This window comes from Papio anubis, chromosome 15 (genome assembly GCF_008728515.1).
Source record: "Papio anubis isolate 15944 chromosome 15, Panubis1.0, whole genome shotgun sequence".
NCBI classification, from domain to species: Eukaryota; Metazoa; Chordata; class Mammalia; order Primates; family Cercopithecidae; genus Papio; species Papio anubis.
In genome coordinates, this window is record NC_044990.1 from 22401151 (window position 1) to 22421447 (window position 20297).

General features: G+C 36.8%; 1 protein-coding gene across 10 annotated transcripts in view; it reads left to right on the forward strand.

Moving 5' to 3' along the window:
* LACC1 (laccase domain containing 1) overlaps nt 1-20297 on the forward strand; it is a 139546-nt gene that overhangs the window by 10640 nt on the left and 108609 nt on the right. For 6 of the 10 annotated variants that reach the window (XM_031655833.1, XM_031655835.1, XM_031655834.1 and 3 more), the window contains one exon: nt 1080-5054. The gene's annotated coding sequence lies outside the window, so the exon portion shown is untranslated. Of the gene's footprint in view, nt 1-1079; nt 5055-15946; nt 16586-20297 lie in introns of those variants that run through there. The other 4 variants (XR_004178690.1, XR_004178689.1, XR_004178692.1 and 1 more) reach the window with 3 other exon arrangements.

A 20297-nucleotide genomic window follows, 5' to 3' on the forward strand; every position in this document is an offset into this window, starting at 1 on the left:
TCTCTTTCTTCCTCTTTTAGCTGTTTCTTCCCCTCATTTTAAAAAAATAGTTAATTATGTTTAACTTTACTCCTTTATTCCTACAGGAAGAATGATGTTTCTACTTTTTTAGTGATATAATAGTAGTAGCAAAGTTCATTTTCAGTAACACTCTATTATAAAGAGTAGCCACTCCTTTTCCTAGTTAATGAAGAATAATTAGCCAGGCTTATGTTAAAAGTATAAAAATAAAACAATTTAATCTTTAAAAAAGTATGTAAGTATTTCCTTTCTCTCTACTATGTACTTGCTATCTGTACATTCCTTATCCTAACATCCTTATAACTTTCATGTTATTTTCGAAAATAAATCTTTGCATAAAGATTCTAAATTCTAGAATAATAAGAAATTCTCACATACAAACTAGCTTGATTTTCAACTAGATTTCCAAATGATTATCTGCAGTTGGAGTTGGCCAAATTTTTGTTTTAAAATGACAGTAAATAGTTTAGACTTTGTGGGACATACAGTATATGTCTCAGCTACTCAACTTCACCATTGTAGAGGTAGAGCAACAAGAGATACTGATAATATAGAAATGAATGAATATGTCTGTGTTCCAATAAAACTTTGTTTACAAAAATCAGGTGAGGGAGCCAGTCACAGTGGCCCTGCTCCTGTAGTCCCAGCTCCTCAGGAGGCTGAGGTGGGAGGACTGCTTTAGGCCAGGAGTTTGAGTACAGCATGGATAACATAAACCCTGTCTCTAAAGAATAAAATAAACAGGTAAAGGGCCAGATTTGGCCTATCGGCTATAGTTTGCTGACACATGATCTAAAGTCATAGAGCAAGACTGAGTGTAATTTTCTTAAAATAGTATTTATTAGAAGTGGTTTTGTTGGAATTATACAAAAATATTTCATGGCACTGATTTAGCACCGCCCCCTTAGGACATATGTAATTTTCCCTAAGGTTACTTCTAGCTGAATTAATATTATTTTTTACTCTTTACAATGTTTTTAGCTCTTTAACTTACAGAAAAACTTTAATAGACTTCACGATTGTAAGGGTCTCATATTTGATTTCTATGTATTTTACAGATACTTGACTGGATTTTTGTATAACTGTTTCCTGCCTCCTTCCAAACTGACTGCAAGAGAGAAATTTAGCTGTTTGATCTACTTAAAACCAAATGGATTACAATGGATAATTCATCTTTAGGGTATATTTTTACTATTATTCAAAGTCAAATGATTTTCATTTAATTATAATAATAACTGACAAAAATCAGTATGTTGTAGCTAATATGTTTTATGCATGACAATTATTCTTAAAGTTTGTTCTTCCTGTTTATTACACAGATCAGGAATAGATTTGTTCAGTTCAGTATTTATTGAATACCCTCTATTGGTCAGGCATTGTGTTAAGCATAGGTGAACAGAAATGAACACGACTTTTTTCCTTTGAGTCTAATACAATGAAGGAGATAAACACTTCTGCAACTTAATTTTAATAGCAGTAGAAGAGAACATAAGGAATAGAGGTTAATTTTACCCAGAAGGCAGAGTAGAGAAAATATTACAAGAGAAAATCACATATCACATGGGCTCAAAGGATGTAGAAGTTTTTGACAAATGAAGAACAGCCATAACAGGTAGAGGGAACACCATGAACCAGGGCATGAAACTGAAAGTGCGTAACATATTCTAGAGAGAAAAGGGTGTGGGCAGGAGTTAGGGCTGGAAAAACAGGTTGGAAACAGATAAGTAAGGGTCTCAACTGCAGTGTCAAAGAGCTTGCAGTTTATTTTCCAGGCAATGAGTAGGCAGCCAAAAAAAAAAAAAAGTAACGATTTTTTTTCTCCCTCCCCCATGGCATCATATTTAAGAGGACGAATTTAAATTGTGTGAGACCAAAGCATAGAGACTAGATAAGGGGTGGTCAAAATATTTCAAAAAGAAATAATGAAGATCCAATGAAGGAAGTGGAAATTAAAATAAAGAAGAGAGTAGATGGATTAGAGAGACATTTAAGAGATGGAATCAATAGATCCTGTTACTAGATAATGGAAGTAAGAGGTGAGGAAGAGTGGAAAAGTCATTAATGACTCTTAAGATTTCTGCTTGGCTGTTTACCAAGATTGGCAGCAAAGAGAGGGAAAAGGTTTGGGAAAAGAGAGGAGGATAATGAGTTTGACTTTACATAGAATGAAGGACATCCAGATAGAAATCTTTGGTTAATAATTAGAAATATAGACCTAGAAATTAGGAGGAAACCTGAGACAGAGACAGAGATTTCAAGGTTTACAGTACAGAGATGATGCTTGATTCTGTTGGAGCAAGTTGGATCATCTAGGCAGAAATTAGGATGAGAAAAAGGAGGTCCAAGAATATAACCTTACAAAACACCTGCATTTCAAGAATAAGAAGCTGAAGGAGTAAAAAAAATTAGTCAGAAGTAAGAAAAAATAGGGTAGTTGTTTTGAAGAAGCCAGGATAGGTGTGGAAAGTACTCAAAAAGAAATCTTCAGGGATAAAATAAAGAGATAATTAAAAAGAAATCAGTGGATTAAGCGCATTGAAACTGTTCTATAGGCAGTGGTCATTGAGTTGGCTTTCAGTGCATTAGGAAGAAGATGCATAGGTGTCAACTCTTCTTTGACAGCATTTACTAGAGAAGAGAAAAAGCTGGGGAACTACATCTTGAAGGAAGGGACTTTTTTTGGATGAGTGGTTTTGAGTATGTTTGTCAGTTAAAGAGAGAACTTAAGTTAGTTTTCATTTGGGAGAAATTGTATATATATTTAATGTAAGTTATCACATTGCATCTTAAACATTTTCTTATTTAATACATGTATTTCCTACATGTATGTGTGGTGGCATGACAGCAAATAACATTTGTTTGGTATTTCCAAAGGACTTTCATGTACATTAGCTCATTTTACCTTTACAGCTACTCTGAAATACACGGGCATTATCCCTTTTATTCAGCTGAGAAAACAGCTTCATTGAGGTGGAAGTCAAAAATCACATAATTTGTGATGAAGTCAGATTTGAGCTCCAATGAAGTCAGATTTGAGCTCCAATTGGAGTCACGTTTTGTGACTCCAATTTTCCTCTCAGATTTTAAAATTAATTAAAGGGACCTTAATTATATTTTTATTTTTAATTTTTTGTTAACATAATTTATTCAGTGAAAATTTTGTTGAGGTACTGGGACAGGTTAAAAAACTACAGTTGTAACCCTCAGGATATTTAATATCCAGTGAAAAGTGACAATCAGTAAACCAGCAATTTCAATACTTTGATATATGTTGTGAGGTTGTGACAACTGATTCTTGTTTAGTTTAATTCTATATCTCCCTTAGCCCAGTGTTAAATTTAAATAAAATACCTCATTTTTTCCAATTCAGGGAAGGCACTAAACATAAAGCATAGGATAAAAATGTTGAACTCATCCAAAATATTATTTTGTTTAATGAAAATGATAAAGATTAAGGAATACTTACATGTATTGAGAAAGGTTAATAATTTTCTATTTCTTCACTGTGCATTATTTTGTTTGAAGTTGGTAAATTTGGAGTATCCTGCAGACACATTTTGCTTTATGTACTACAACATTCTACAACCAAATGAAAATTATTTTGATTATCTGATTTTGGATTATCTCTGCCAAAGTATGTAATGAAAAGTTGTCTCCTTGCTGTTTTACTGAATGAAAAGTGCTGATTTAGTAACTCAGAACTATCAGGTTATTAAATAATCATCTTATTGCATCTACAAGATAGCTGTCACTCTCACACATTTGTATGTAGGTTTCTAGGACTTTTGGAGTACAACAACAAAGATTTCTAGTAAATTAAGTTTTGGTTTTGGTTTTAATTTTAAATTTATAAATAACAATGGTACCTCTTCATGGGATACATAATAATGTTTCTGTTCATATAATGTATAGTGATCTGACCAAGGTAATTAGCATATCTATCATCTCAAACATTTTTCTTTGCGTTATGAAGATTTAATTGTTCCTTCCAGCAATTTTCAAATTATATAATATACTATTGTTAACTATAGTTATCCTACAGTGATATAGAACACTGGAACTTATTCCTCCTAAAGTTTTGTTTTTAATCTAAGCACTGCTACTAACTGCACATAGGAAATATTGATTGCTATTTTATTAATAAGGGGAATTAAGTTTGTAAATCAAATAAACATTAATGAAATACCTTTTTGGAAGTACTATCAAACTAAAACTTACTGGGCCATTTATCTAACTGTAATTTTAAATAGTGAAGAATAGCACAGTGGCCAAATATGCGGTACTCCAGTGCTTTATAAAACAAATGAGATGATCTTACCACTAGGAGGTAGTATTTCAACAAGTAACTCTACTCTTATTTCTTGGTATAAAGTTGAACCAATCTTAAACTCTGTATTTTCTTGTGGAATAAAAAGGGAGGGGAGGGTGCATTTGAAGTTAGTGAATGTATTGCTCTTACTTTAGGCATAACATGGTAGTTCAAGTAGATAAAAGCATTTAGGAACCCTCACCCACTTCTATCTCATTCCTACAGAATCTCTAGTAACTGCTTTTCTGTAAGTAGATTTTTGGGAGAAACTCAGAGAAGCTTATTCTGTGTAACATGGCAAAACAGAAATAATACCCAAATATTCAGCAGCTGGAAGGAAAGATAACAGGGACATATGAGTTATATGCTTTTATATCTCAAAGTGGGATTTGATATTTATTTTTATTTGATTGTCCTAGAGTTATACTTCCAATGTATCCATCTTACTTTTTGTGTGAACTCTTAGAGAATGCTACCAATCTATGAAAGTTCAGCACTTCAAAGAAAGCATTACTCAGTTATCTGTGTGTTATCGTGTTTGTATGTATGGGTTTTTGTGGATGTGCTAAATGGCAAACAAGAAATATATGTGTGTTAAATATGACATATAGCCTCTTTGCCCTAGCTAATATAAATCAACACACACATAACACATTGCATTCAGTGGAATCATAGATTTCTCCCTATAGATTTTTAAATAAATTATACAATGAAGAATGGAAAACATGGTCCATATGCTTATTGGATGTGTTTCTGGGAACCCTGATCTAGGGCACATGCATTTTCATTGTAGGCAGTGTTTTTAAAGTTTACTTGTGATTTCAAAGATTGCCATAAGCAATGCATTGTTCTGTACTAGGTCATTGCTTAATGAAGGAAAAAGAAATCTGCCAGTACTGCTTTTTCCAGATTAACACATTTGGTTTGAACTCATAATGATTACATGTCAATTGTGTTGAGACAAACTTTTTTCATACTCTCCTTAGACGCATTTTTGTAGAGAAGGAAATGCTTACATCACATTCCCCATGCCCTTGTGCCAAGCACCTGAGGTGAGCTATGTCTCTGTATTTGGAGCAGACTTTTTGTTTTATTTAATTCTCAGAAGGTTGGGGTGTCCAGTTACTACATTTTGTTAAACAAAATTTCCAGCAGACACTAGCTCAAAATACCACATTCCTTTCTAACCAAAACCAAAACAAAACAAAAGACAAAAAGAGAGAGTAAAGGGAGTACTCTTGTTTCATGAGAAACTGTAGAAAAGAGATTTGTTCATGGTAACAGTTGGGTTTTTAATGTCCTTCATTTTCTGAATTCTGCATCACATACTGCTTCAATTTACATCTCACCATGCTTTCCTGTTCCTTACATTTTTAAAGCACATGTTTTAAGGTTGTATTTTCTTATCCCTCCCATCAGCCTTGTTTTCATAGTTGATATTTCATATTCACAAGGTACCTTCATTCCTTTGGTTTTCTACTTTTCAATACATATCCAGATTTGGCTATAGAGTTGTCTGTTTGACATATCCTGTGTCCCCTCAAATACAACATCCTCCAAACTTAACTCATCATCTTCTCTCCAAAACCTGCTCCCATCCTGTCTTCTATCTCAGAAGATGAAATTGTTATTCATGCAGTTGCCCAGCCAGAAACCCTGGAGTGTCTCTGAATGCCTCCCTTTCCTTCTCCCCTTCCCTTCCCACACTGCTGACTGTATATCTACCATCTGTTCCCATGACTCTTTCTCAACTGCCACAGACATGCAGGTCGTCATCTCTCACCTATATCATTAGAGCAGCCTTCTGACTAGTCTTTCCTTATTGAATCCCTTCTTACAGTATCATTATTGATTGTTTTAAAATGCAAATCTGGTCATATTACATCTCTCAAAAAATTTTTATGGCTTTCCCACTGCCTCCAAGATAAAGACCTACTCACTAAAGTGTATAAGTGCTGTCATCCTCTCTCCCCTGCTTACTTCTTTAATTTCTACCACTCCCCACTCTGTGCCACATGCTTTAGCCGTTCTGTACTTTTTTTCATTTCCTAGAGTATACCATTAAGCTAGGCCAGACCAACGAGGTTGGTTGGCATTCAAAGACTGATTAGAACTCAGATTTCTGTTTAGGATTACCTTCACCTAGGCTTTCTACTGAATTAGCAAATAGGAAGTACCAAGGACATCTACAATAAAAACATTTATGTAAATGAGTACAACACTCTAGTGTCTCCCTAATTTCTTATGGAGATATGGCCAAAATTCAGTTGTCAATGTAGTATATATATAGTGAGTACCATACCAGATTGTACATGGAAGTTAAGTAGCTTTTGTTCCACTGGGCAGCATGAGGGGCCATGCTAATGCTTAAAGGTCTACCTTCTACCGTATGAGGAAAGTTTTACTATATTGAAAAGCATGCACAATATTTTTTTCTATGTTATTGGGTCAACAGCAGTTCTCACCATGATCACCATCATCTTCCACAGCTATGTTTTCTCTTGCCCCTTGGCTTTGGACACATTGCTGGCTCTTTGTACACATTGCATACGCACAGCGTTTGTCAATGTCGCTTCTCTTGAATAACTCTTAACCATCCTTTAAGACTCAGATCTGGGGTCATCTCTTCCAGAATATTTTCCTTCATTGTTTGTCTCATTAGCACCCATCCTGAGCATCATTTTTTATAGTCCTCAGTGAACTGATTTTTAAATGTTGGTCTGTTTAATTGTCTACTACTAAATATAGACTCCATCAGAGTAAGGAGCATATCTTACTTATCTTCATATTTTTAGTACCTAGCAAAGATATTATCACATTATAATAATCTAGTATCTATGGGAGAAAAAAGGGAAAGAGGGAAGTGTATTAGTCCTTTCTCACACTGCAATAAAAAACTACCTGGGGCTGGGCACAGTGGCTCACCCCTGTAATCCCAGCACTTTGGGAGGCTGAGGCAGGCAGATCATGAGGTCAAGAGATCAAGACCATCCTGGCCAACATGGTGAAACCCTGTCTTTACTAAAAATACAAAAATTAGCTGGGCATGGTGCCACGCACCTGTAGTCCCAGCTACTTGGGAGGCTGAGGCAGGAGAATCGCTTGAACCCAGGAGGCGGAGGTTGCAGTGAGCCGAGATCACGCCACTGCACTCCATCCTGGGCAGCAGAGCGAGACTCTGTCTCAAAAGAAAAAAAAAAAAAGAACTACCTGAGCAATTTATGAACTACTGGGTAACTTATGAAGAAAAGAAGTTCAATTGACTCACAGTTCCATAGGTTTAACAAGAAGTATGACTGGGAGGTCTCAGGAAACTTACAATCATGGTGGAAGGTAAAGGGGAAGCAAGCATCTTTTTTTCACACGGCAGCAGGAAAGAGAGAATGGGAAGGGGGAAGTGCCCACACTTTTAAACCATCAGATCTCATGAGAACTCACAATCACCACAACAGCAAGGGGGAAATCTACCCCCATGATCTAATCACCTCCCACCAAGCCCCTTCTCTGACATGTGGGGATTACAATTCGTTATGAGATTTGGGTGGGGACACAGAGCCAAACCGTATTAGAGGGGGAAGAATCCTTAAACAATCTCATACAAGGTCTGGAAGGATAAATATAATAAATCGTATTTTGGAGTGTTTGTGTTTTATTGATTTTCACAAGGTTCATTTATATTTCCAGTGTTTTGTTGAATCTATTTAAATAATAATGATATATCAAAGTCACTAAAGAAAGTTTTAAGACATTTGGCCATATTTCTTTATCCATCATTAGAATTTACTGTTTTCAACTTGTATAGCAACATAAACTTTAAAATGCTGCTTTAGGACAAAAAATGCTGGTAAGGACATGGAGAAAGGGGGAACTGTTATACACTGGTAGTGGGAATGTAAATTAATACAGCCATTATGGAAAACAGTATGGAAGTTCCTCAAAAACCTAAAATAGAACTACCATATGATCCAGCAATCCCACTACTGGGTGTATATCCAAAGGAAAGGAAATAAGTATGTTGAAAGGCACTCCCACATTTTTTGCAACACTATTCACAATAGGCAAGATATACAATCATCCTAAGTGTCCTTCAACAGATGAATGGATAAAGAAAATGTGGCATATATACATAATAGAATACTATTCAGCTGCAAAAAAGAATGAAATCCTGTCATTTATGGCAACATGGACAAGCTTAGAGGACATTATGTTAGGTAAAATAAGCTAGGCACAGAAAGATAAATATTGCACATTCTCACTCATGTGTGAAAGCTTTAAAAAAATTGGTCTCATAGAAGTAGAGATTAGAGCAGAGGTTACTAAAGGCAGGCAGGGAAGGGTAGAAGGTTTGGAGGGATAATAAGAAGTTGGATAACATAAAATTACAGTTAGGAGGTTATGAGCTAGTTTTCTACAGCACTGTAGGGTGACTATAATTAACAATTTGTTGTATATTTTCAAATAGCTTGACAAGCAGATTTTAAATGTTTCCAACACAAAGACCGTATAAATGTTTGAGGTATTGAATATGCTAATTACCCAGATTTGATCGTTACACATTGTATACATGTATCAAAATATCCTGTGCCCCATACAAAGGTACAATTATTATATGTCAATTAAAAATAATAAAAGCAAAACAATTTTAAAAAGAAAAAAATACTGCTTTAGGATACATGTCTCCTGTGGGAATCATGTATGTTAAAAACTAATACTTGTTTTAAAAAACTAATTATTTCCACTCCTGTAATAATATATTTTTAATATTTATCTTATACCATACCCTGTCCATGCCTGTAGTGAAACAAATACAAACTATTTAATCAAATCTCTATGACAGTGACCCAGAGAGTGAAGACCAAACATGTAGATCTTTTCCATGAAAATTCCAACTTTTCGATAGTTTTATTGATATTTGATAGTAAAGTAGTCAAATAGTTGTTTATTTTTATTTTTATTTTTTATTTTTCTCTTTCAGTAGTCTCTATTTTTAGAGTAATTCTCAACCTTGGCTACATAATAGAATCACCTGTTAAGCTTTCAGAACCCTGATGTCTAAGCCACATGCCAGACCAATTAAATCAGAATCTGGGGTAGGACAACATCAAAGCTTTTAAAGCTTCCTGAAGGATTCTAATGTATAACCAATTTTGAGGACCCCTTCTCACTAGGTACTTTTATATCTTCAGTGTTTAGTTGAATTTATTAAAATAATATATCTTTAAAGTACTGCAGGCTGGGTGCAGTGGCTCACACCTGTAATTCCAGCACTTTGGGAGGCCGAGGTGGACAGATCACCTGAGGTCTAGAGTTTGAGACCAGTCTGGTCAACATGACGAAACCCCATCTCTACTAAAAATACAAAAATTAGCCTGGCATGGTCGCGGGCCTGTAGCCCCAGCTGTTCGGGAGGCTAAGGCACGAGAATCGCTTGAACGCTGCAGGCAGAGTTTGCTGTGAGCTGACATTGCGTCACCGCACTCCAGCCTGGACGACAGAGTGAGACTCTGTCTCCAAATATAAAATAATAATAATAAAAGTACTATAAATAAAGAATGCTTGCAGTGGAGATCTGTTTTAAAGCATTCAGTCATGTTTCTTTACCCATCTTTAGACATTTCTGTTTCACTTGTGGTAAACTTTAGATATTATTAAGTCTAACCTGATTTAAATTTAGAGCTTCTCACCTCCCCAGCTTAGACCATACAAGCACTGGGACATAAGGCGTCATCTGTTCTCTGTTTTCCCTACTGTGATCATCTTTTTCACCTACTAATGCTAGGGTGTTGATAGCGAGGAAGGATGAGAAATAAGTTGGGTTAGTGGGCCACCTCTGCAACTCGCCTCCCCACCACTACCACACACCCTTTCAGACAAGGTGCTCTCCAGCTGACCATTTACCGCACCCATCCAGCTTTGATGGTACACTCTATACAGCCTCGTCCTATTTTACAAAGACCATTGTAGCCTAGCTATTGTCCCTTAACCCACAGGAAACTTGACATTTTTGCCCCATCAAATTCTAGATGTGCAAACGATTCCCAGTATAGCCCTGTCTCTTTGCTATCCAGGCAGCTCCAGGCACTAACCAGCCTCCTTTTTTTCAGACTGAAGCAGAGGAGAGTGAGGCAAAGGTCACAGTGTATTCAGCTCCCAAACTTAGGGGACCACAGGTCGAATTTAACTTAAACGATCTGCTTTGGTTCCCTGCAGCGCCTAGCTCTGATGGAGGGAGATGGGGCTTTTTTTTGAGGAGTAAAGGGAAACGCACAAGACTATGATAATGCTCTTTAAAAAATTCTCAGCCGAGTGCGGTGGCCCAAGACTGCAGTCCCAGCACTTTGGGAGGCAAGGCGGGTGGATTGCCTGAGCTCAGGAGTTCGAGACCAGCCTGAGCAACACGGTGAAACCCTGTCTCTACTAAAATACAAAAAACTAGCTGGGCGTGGTGACAGGCACCTGTAGTCCCAGCTACTCTGGAGACTGAGGCAGGAGAATCACTTGAACCTGGGAGGCAGAGGTTGCAGTGAGCCGAGATCATGCCACTGCACTCCAGCCTGGGCAACAGAGCGAGACTCATCTCCAAAAAAAAAAAAAAAAAAAAGTTCTGATCTATTTCCCTTCTGAAGCTTTAGTCTCTGCAAGAATACGGGGCTACCGCTTTTATCTATGGTATTTTACTTTATTATTTATTGATTTATTGATTTATTTATTGAGACGGAGTCTCCTTCTGTCACCCAGGCCAGAGTGCAGTGGCGCGATCTCCGCACACTGCAAGCTCCACCTCCCGGGTTCATGCCATTCTCCTGCCTCAGCCTCCTGAGTAGCTGGGACCACAGGCGCCCACCACCACGCCCGGCTAATTTTTTGTATTTTTAGTAGACACTGGGTTTCACCGTGTTAGCCAGAATGGTCTCGATCTCCTGACCTCGTGATCTGCCTGTCTTGGCCTCCCAGAGTGCTGGGATTACAGGCGTGAGCCACTGCGCCCGGCCAGCTTTGGCCTCTTAACAAAGACTGCACAACAGGAAAAATCTCATGTTACACTCTGTTACAGCTTTATGGGAAATCACATTTCTAGTAAGGAAGGAAAACTCAATAAAATGAGAGTCAATGAATAATTCCTTGACATGATTTCATCAGTGTGGCAACCATTGTTGCTTCTCAATCTGCTGGAATAGGAAATACACAGAAACGTCTTGAAATATTCCCTCCACAAATGTGGAGTCTGAATCTAATCAAACTCTAGAGCTAACCACAAGTTTATAAAAAATTTGGAGAAGGAAGGAGTAAGTTAAAAGATACCACAACTCAAAGTGTGGGACAATTGATCTAATTTTTGTAAATGGTCAATGGTAAGAATTGAAAGAAAGAATGAGAGGGGGACTATTAGATTAAAAGAGATTTATGAGACATGACAATCACAAGCAATGAGTGGACCTAGTTTGGAGTTTGATTATAATAACCTAACTCTAAAGACACATGTTTTTGGATAATTGTGGAAATTTAAATCCAGGGTAGGTATTAAATGATACTAAAGAATTATTGTTAATCTTGTTAGATGTTAATGACACTGAAGTTGTGTTAGAAATATCCATGTCAATACATATTGAACTATGTAGGGATAAGCTGATGTGTTATCTGAGAGAGGCCACTAAATGCTTTAATAATAATAAGGAAAAGAAGGCATGGATGACACAAATGTGGCAAAAGTCTTTAATTGTTGAATCTGAGTGATGAGCATCTGGATCTTCATTATACTGTTTTCCATACTTTTCTGTATGTTTGTAATTTAGCATAGTTTTTAAAAAATTAAACTTATAATAATATCTAAAGTAATATCTCTGTTTTTGAAAAAGTAAATATGCATGTCAGTTTTCTTTGTTAAACCAGAAGACAAACATTGTTAATTCCCTACTCTTCTATATGCATGAGTTGGAGGAGAAAATAAAAGCCTGTGACTGTTGGATTCTTATTTGAACAAAGAATATGAAGTCTAGGCAACACAGCAAGACCCCATCCCTACCAAAAAAAAAAAAAAAAAATTAGCTTGGAATGGTGGCAGTGCCTGTAGTCCCAGCTACTTGAGAGGTTGAGCCGGGAGGATTGCTTGAGTCCAGGAGGTTGAGGCTGTAGTGAGCCATGATTGCACCACTGCACTCCAGGCTGGGCAACAGAGTGAGATGGCACACCCGTCTCCTGCCCCCCAAAAGGAGTATGGGAGTCATATGTCATTTATATTAACATGGAAAACAAAGAGTTCATATAGAGGAGGTCCATAATTTTTTTTTTTTTTTTGAGACGGAGTCTCCTTTTGTCGCCCAGGCTGGAGTGCAGAGGTGCGATCTCCACTCACTGCAAGCTCCGCCTCCTGGGTTCACACCATTCTCCTGCCTCAGCCTCCTGAGTAGCTGGGACTACAAGGCGCCCACCACCGCGCCCGGCTAATTTTTGTATTTTTTTGTAGAGACGGGGTTTCACCGTGTTAGCCAGGATGGTCTCGATCTCCTGACCTCGTGATCCGCCCATCTCGGCCTCCCAAAGTGCTGGGATTACAGGCGTGAGCCACCGCGCCCAGCCCATAAGTTTTAAAATACAGACAGTAATGACTTAACACTTTTCTGCTAGAACTGCTAAACAACTATTTAAATGAAGGAGCTTACTCTTAGACTTCCTGTTATATTAAATGAAATCTGGTTGGCATGATGATTCCTTTAATGAAAAACTACATAGTTTCCATCCACTGGCATAAGAGTGGAATAGAAATGTATAGCCAAATAACAGTTTATGGTCTATACTTGGAATATCGTAGTCCATTTTGGGAAGTAACACCTAAACAAGTTCAGAGGAAAGCCACACTAATGGTGAGGGAGCCCAAAGCCATATATGACCATGGAGGAATGGTCTCAAAGGGATTAGAAATTATTAGTGTGGAGAAAAATAAATCTCAGAGGCCATAAGATAGCACACTGCAGGTGTCTGACATCCAAAATACCAAGGAGATTGGAAAACACAGAACGAATCAGTAGAAATTATAGGAAGGCTGATTTTGGCTTTGTATGAATGTTAAGAAAGACAATTGCCAATAGGCCTTAAACCTCCCAGAACATTTTCCCTGGGCATCCCAAAAATGCAAAGCTTTGACCTCTTTTTAATGCAACCATTTTTCAAGATTGTGTTTGCAGAAAGCAACCTTAAGGGATAAGCTTAGGTCCCACTTTGGAAAAAACAGCCACCTTACTTTCTGCTTATTATAAAAGCACTTGATTTCCCAAACTCAGTATTCCTAACATAGGACACAAATCCACTGTATGCACAAGATATACCTGGACTTCTCTATGGTGCCTCCATGGAACTTAGGGGGCAAGGAGAACTAACTCAAATATGATGTTCACGCTGCTTGGTAAGCATGAATAATGAAGTCTTTTATCTCGTATCTTCTGCCAACATTTATGAAACAGTGATAGGCTAATTTATTAACTTGTAAGTATGGTGAGATCAAGAAATCTCATACCCAACAATGGAGAACACATTAGTTAGTAGATTTCCTATCCAGAAGTGTTCACCTGTGGATGTGTAAACTTCTTGGAGAAGATAATTATAAATGTAGCAAAAAATAAAGTTTCAGACAAGTAGTTTTTCTTAAGACTTTCAGTGTCATTTCAATTTCATAAATTGCATTATTCCTTTTTAGGAAACAAATAGTATTGGACTTATCTATAGAATACCAGGACTCCCTAGGAAGTCTCTACATAAATATGGCCTCAATATTCATTTAAATGACCCAAATTCCACCCATTGTCTCTATGTATTTCCACTCTAGTAAACCTTTAGTTGCTTTCAGATAAAGGGAAATCCAAGATTATTATGCCAAAAATGTAATTCTCTTAGACTTCATGCCAGAGTTCTTAGCATCCAAGGGAGTCAAGATTACCACATCCAAGGTATATACTACCAATATGACTTAGTATTGTTGATCATCTGACTGAGGCAGTGTTTACCAGATTTTTCCACTGTCTAGTCTCTGTCATGACATCCCTCTTTCTTCCTTACTAGAAGTTGAGTATCTCTGACTCATCTTATCGGAAATTCACTGACATTAGTTTTATTAATATTAGTAAGAAGTTAGTATCTATAGTGTTGGTAAGCACACATAATATTTTTCTCCCATTGCCAAAAGCCTCTGGTAATATTTATCAGAATACCTTGAAAATGTGTATTAAAGTCTAATCTAGAATTTTGAATGAGTGGTGTAATTCAGTTTGGGATTACATACGATGTATGGCCTTCACTGAATGCAGGCAAAGCTTTAATACTAGCATCATGGTCAAAAACTCTTTGTCCTCTTCATTGGCAAATGGTTTGTGCATCACATGGATATATCCACTGGGTGGCAGTATGTACTCAAGAATATTTAATGTTTTCGTTGCTTTCTAACGGAATTTAAAGATGTCAAACTTTTTTAAATCTGGAAAATAGCCATTGTAGCAAATCTTAAGAAACAACGATTGTCTGAATGCAAGCTCCTCCCTAGAGATGATTATGCAGAGTATAATAATGTTAATATTGTATACTTCCTACCATTTACTCTTAATCATATTCTTTCTTCTGCCAACAATACTCTTAGTATGAGAATTGGTAAATACCTATTATCCTACTTCTTATTTCTGTATCCTATCTCTTAGCTCTGAGGAACTTGTCTGGCAATAGACTTTTCCCTTTCTCCATTTTGTTTCTTAAATATCATACCCTCTCCACAGTGAAATCCAGAGATAGACCTTTAAGCTTCTATATAGTACCATATGTACCGCTTTAGTTCTGCACTACCTCCTAGACAAATAGAGCAGATTCTTGATATTCACATAGTCTTGCGAAGTCATATGGTTCTCTTTCACATAAATTAATTCTGTCTGAAATGCAGAATGACACCAATTAACTTGCTCTACGTAAGATTTGTCTTCAATGAAAAGAGGGAAACCTTCCAAGAAATTAAATTGTGTAATTAGGTAGGATTACAACTATGAGAAAAACCCACAAAAATAAACATATTTTAAAAATTGAAAATAAAATACTAATGTAGTTGTGTTAGATGGTAGAATTATGAAAGCTTTTGTTTCCTTTTTCTGCTTTTGTGTAGTTTTTCCTATATTTTCTTTAATGAACTATATTCAAATAAAAAATATATAACTGCTCTTAAGCCATCTTTTATCGTTCTCCTGCCTCAAAGATCCCTGTTTTTAAAATATCCTATCTAATTTTCTGCTATCTGACTTTCCAAAAGATATTTATTAAGAGTTTGACATTTCCTTGCATCTCCACATGGCACTGGTTTCTGATGAATGTGATGGGAGATTTGACTCATTTTTTAAAATAAACATTTTACAGAGTTGCTGGGATAGTGCAGAGTTCCCATACACCCAACACTCAGTTTCATTTATTAGAAACATCTTATATTAGTTTGGTACATTTGTTGCAATTAATGACCCAATATTGATACATTATTATTAACTAAAGTCCATACTTTATTCAGATTTCCTTTGTTTTCACCTAATGTTCTTTTTCTGTTCTAGGATCCCATGCAAGATAACTTATTACAATTTATTTGTCATATCTCCTTAGATTCTTCTTGGCCATCACAGTTTCTCAGACTTTATTTTTCATGACCTTGGCAGCTTTGAGGATCACTGGCCAGGTATCTTGTATTAACAGAATGTCCCTCAGTTGGAATTTGTTTGATGTTTCTCTCATTAGAGTGAGGATATGGATTTGGGGGAGGAAGACCACAGAGGTAACTATTCTCATTACCTCACATGGAGGGTATGTGCTACCAACCTGACTCAGCATTTGTTGATCATCTGACTGAGGCAGTATTTGCCAGGTTTTTCCATCACAAGGTGATTCCCTTTCCATACTACACTCTATGGCAGTGTGTGCACAGCCCACACTTAAAGAGTGAAGGGTTATGTTTCACTCTGTGATGGCGGATATCTACATCAATCATTACAAATTCTTCTATACCTGAGATTTGTCTACTGTCTCCCATTATTCAACCATTTATTTAAGTCAGTGTGAACTCATGGATATGTATTATATACTTTAGATTATAATCTAATATTATTTATTTGTTTTTCTTAAATTGGCCATTATTGCTTTTTCAGTTGTGTTCCTGTGTCCCTTTGACATACTCCCATTGTTGTGGGATGTGATTTTAGCACGCTGTTACTTTCTGGCACTACTAGTACTTCCGAATCATCTTATGTAAGTCCCTCCCTGGTCCCTACATTGGATAATGCTTTGTAACTCTCATCATAACGATCAATATTGAAAAGGACACACTGAGTGTCCATTGCACAAAGACCTTGTGTTAGGAATACAACTTTTTTAAAAGTCCCTTTTTGGATAGGTCTTTTCCTTTAGCTGAGAAAATTAGACAAACACATATAATAGCATAATCCCATTTATTAAACATAATATTAGCCTAAAAAGAAAAAAACTCCACATAGTAGTGTGTGCTCACCCTTCAATTCCCACCTGTGAGTATGGCCTGAATACTCATAGGAAGAGGTCAAATGTGCTGTGTAGGAGGAGATTCTGAGGCTGGACCAAATAGGAGGAATGTCATCTGAAAGCTATCATTAGAAACATCTGGCTAAGGAGAAACAATGATGTCATAATCAGAAGAGAACTTAGAACCAGCAAGTTTCCTCCAGCTGTAAGTTCAAATTCAATTGCCAGAAGTGTACGTATCACTCCTGACAGCCCGTCTGATGTTGTGACTCTTCAAGGACTTTTGAGCTCAGTTAATAATTTTTCAAATAAAAACCCCAATATACATATATAGCAAAAAAGATAGTAAAAATTTCTTACAGTTATATTATTTGAGTTTTTGTTGAGTTTGTGTTATATATATAACATATTGTTTTATGTATATATAAATTTATATATATATAAAACAAAAGCTCAATATAACTGTAAGAAATTTTTACATATCATTTTTTTTCAGATAAATATACTGAAACCCAAATATAAAGTCAAGAATGTTAGAGCTGGACATGACCTGAAAGAGGTCTGTGACCTGGGAATCACTCCACAGTTAATGTGGAACTAGATGCCAACTCTCTTGACTTTTGGATCAGAGCTTTTTTCACCACAGAGCTTTGCTTCATTGAATAATTTATTTACACATTCCACTCATCCATACATTCTACAAAAAAAAAAATTAATAGCTACTTCATGCCTGACACTGTGCTCAAGTTTATAAGTACAAATTTTGAGTTTGCACTACTGTAGAGAATTGAATAACAAAATTAGGTGAACTGCCACCAGGTGGCATAAATCCTCATACTGGCAAGGACATTTGTAGGTAATTTGTAGTAACTATTCAGTTTTTCCTCCTAGACGTTTTTTTGTTTTTTTTTGTTTTTTTTCAAATTCAGATGGTGCGAATTGGTCTGAATGTACAATTCAGGCTTATCGTTTTCCATCAAGTTGTCACCAATCTTCCAGTCTCCCAGGCAGAAGTCTTTGAGTTATGTTTTGGTTTCATCTTCTGCTTACTGAGTCACAGCTTATTCAGACTGGCCGCTTTCCTCATTTTTAGCTGCTTTATAAAAGCCTTCAATTTAGCAGTGTCAGGGGAAAAAAAACTACCTTGGGTTGGTCTTAGCCTACTGCAAGTTCACTGCTGCCTCTGAGCCTTTGCTCCTGCTGTTCCACTTCCCTGAAATTCCTTCTTCTAAACTCTTTCATCATTGACTCACCAATGTTCAACAAATATTTGAGTAGTTGTTATGGTGATGCTGATATATGAAAATGCCAAACTATATACTCTCCTCTCATGCCAAGATCTGCTATGTCCCTCCCTGCCCTTCTGACAGTAGAGAAGTTCTAGTAGGTTAAATGGGTATATGATCAAATAATTGCTATATTAGGGACATTTACCAGCCATCGTGGTGACCAAAGTATCAGCCTTGCAGAGGTGATCAAGAAATAAATTGGTCCTTGGCTTACGTACAAAGGTAAGTCAACTAGTTTAAATGGATACAGGGTCAAATATTGTCCTACACAGTGAGATAAAATGGCTTGGTACTTCAAGTCTGACAACTTTAGACTTTGAAATTTTAGATGGGAAGAGGTATGATGCATGTAGGCAAGTGGCCAAAGTTGATTTTAAAACGAAAGGCTGGAACCAGATTAAAAGGGCCCTTGAATGACATGCAAAGAAGATAGGATTTTATCTTTTAGGCATTAGAAACCATTACAAGAGTTAGAAAGGGGATGACATGAACAGATTTGCATTTTAGATCCTCTCTGGCTGTATGTGGCATGGATTGAAGAGAGGTGAGACCAGATATGTGAAACCAGTTGGGAAATAACCATAGAGTCTGGGTGGGTGGGGATGTTAAGGCCTGAACCAAGTAAAATCTGTGCTGAAGGAGAGGCAGGGATGGATCTGAGACAGTCAACAGAATTCAGTGAGGAATCAAATATGGGAATAAGGAGAAAGTGCTTTGCGACTGCCAGGTTCCTGGCTTAGGTCACTGAGTGGGGAGTGATGCCTTTAATTAGGCATAAAAGAATACCGGAGGCTGAGCAGTTTTTAGGGGGTGGTGGTGGTAGTGGTGGTGGTGAACGTTTTGAGTTTGCTTTGAGACGACTGCATGATTATTTGCACTAATCAATTGCATATGAAAGGTCTCAGTAAAGAAAACTTTCTTACTACCATTCATTCATCAATCGATTTGTCAGCCGAAAGTGCCTCCTTTATGTCTTATAAGGAGTTAGGTGCAATGGGTATTATGAACCCTACATCCCAAATTTTCCAAAGTAGCTTTATTTTTCTACAGTTTTTCTTTTTGACAAATGCAATTCATTCAATATTTACTTAATGTGACTAAATTTTTATATCTTGTAAGACTTTTCTTATAAGTTAATAAATCACTAAAAGGTTTAAAGTATGAATCCTGCAAGTAAGGTATTTGTAGCCTAATCCAGAAGAACTCCATACTCATTAGAGAACCATTTAGCGGTAAACTGCAATGTTGTAAGGTTTTCGGGGCATCCAGAAAGTGGCTTTCATTTTGGGTAGGAGGAATTAGGGAGGGCTGCACGAAGAAGCTGGAACTGCAGCAAGGATCTGAAGATAGAACGATAGCTGAACAGTCAGACAGTGGGTGAAGAAAGCAACATCAGCAAAAACATCTGGTTGGAATGACTTCGGTGTGTTCAAGGGAGATTGAAGACCTTGGCCTCCCTTGATCAGCCTTTTGGCTCAGTCACAGAGAGTGACTAAATTCATCCGATAGGTTATATAACTCCTGTTACTACTTTCTTATATCTGTCTTCAATTTGGGATCAACTTTGTGATGATTTGTCTAAGGTATAATGAAAATTTTCAGTTGTGTGGTTTCCAGATTCTGTTTTTGCATTCCCTTCCTGGCATTTTTCAATTTGCATTCCATTCTGATTTTCAGCTTTTCTGACCTTCATCAAAAAAAGCTTTTGATAAATTTTAGTATTCCATAATCACCCTTGTTTCTCCTTTTGGTAACATCCCCATTTACTGTGAGGTCCACAAGTAGCCTTTTGAAGTAATGTAATTGCAACTTTTATTAAAATTAACTGTGAATAATAAGATATCTTAAAACACATCCTCAAGAGCTGTAAATGAAATAAACACTTGGTACTGAAAATCTATACTGTAATAAGGATATATAATAGTGCCTTCTGCACAGTCGATAAATGTAGTAGGCATTCAAGAAACATTTTGAATGGATGAATTTTACACAATAACCTATTAATAAAGAAGACTGCATCTTCTTTGTTAAAAAAGTTTCTTATACTGCTAGAGCAAGAAATACAGCAGGAGGCTCAGGGCATAATCTGCCAGGCCCAGTGCTGCTGCAAATGATTTCCTCTGGTTTTGTCCTCAGTCAAGGCAAGCTCTGGCTTCCTGGTGCTCTGAGGTGAG